This window comes from Homalodisca vitripennis, chromosome 3 (genome assembly GCF_021130785.1).
Source record: "Homalodisca vitripennis isolate AUS2020 chromosome 3, UT_GWSS_2.1, whole genome shotgun sequence".
Classification (NCBI taxonomy): domain Eukaryota; kingdom Metazoa; phylum Arthropoda; class Insecta; order Hemiptera; family Cicadellidae; genus Homalodisca; species Homalodisca vitripennis.
In genome coordinates this window covers 134,578,991-134,579,873 of record NC_060209.1, presented here as the reverse complement: position 1 = coordinate 134,579,873, position 883 = coordinate 134,578,991, and positions in this window count along the sequence as shown.

Below are 883 nucleotides of genomic sequence, written 5' to 3'. Positions count from 1 at the left end.
AAATTTTCATTGCTCTATCTATAATAGTTCAAAAGTTATAAGAACATTTGTGTGAAATAAATCAAAATTTATAAGTTGCGGGAAACAGCGTTTGAAGTTTAACACTAGTTATTTTGTAGCTGTAGAGGAAAATAACTTACCCCACAGGTACTTGTATTCAATGAATGGTATATTTATATATTGAAGACATATGTAGGTCTAGTAAACCACTAACAAACACTATGAAAGGCCATTTTTTTTATGTATTATTTAAAAAAAAAAATGTGTAATACATTATGAAAAAGTCACTATTAGGTTGTAATAGCAGTACAGTAGTGAACCCGTTGTTTTCAGTTCAGAAACAGCCAGCACCATAAGTCATTCCTTCATTTTTGTTGATGTATTTCCTCTTCTTCAGCTTGTGCTAACCTCAACTTTCTTTCTGTAGGCTTCATATTTTTTAGTTCTCCGTGCACGCGAAAAGGCCGAAGTCTTTTACTGTCTAAATGTTTTGCTATTTTGCCGCGTACCGCCCGGGGCTTATACCAGCAGCATTTTGGAAGCTAACACTAGTTTTCAAGTATCCAGTGTTGTAGATACTGATTAGCTTCACAAACCCCAATATCAATCTTCACTTTTGAGGTAAAAAATATTTTTCGGGCACTTGGGTCCATATTATGTTATGTAACGCTTCGTTTGCGTTGTTAGTCTTACCAGCTAGGCATCTTTCCAACAAACTGTCTGATGGACAATCTTTGGTAAAGTGGCAACATTTTCCTTACATTTTTCTTCGGTCAAAGGTGTCTTCACTGCAGTGTCATGTGATTCTGGTTCTGTGTTTTGGGCCTTAGCTCTTTGATAGAAACACCAAGAATTTCTCTCCCGGTAGGACACTTGTTGTGTT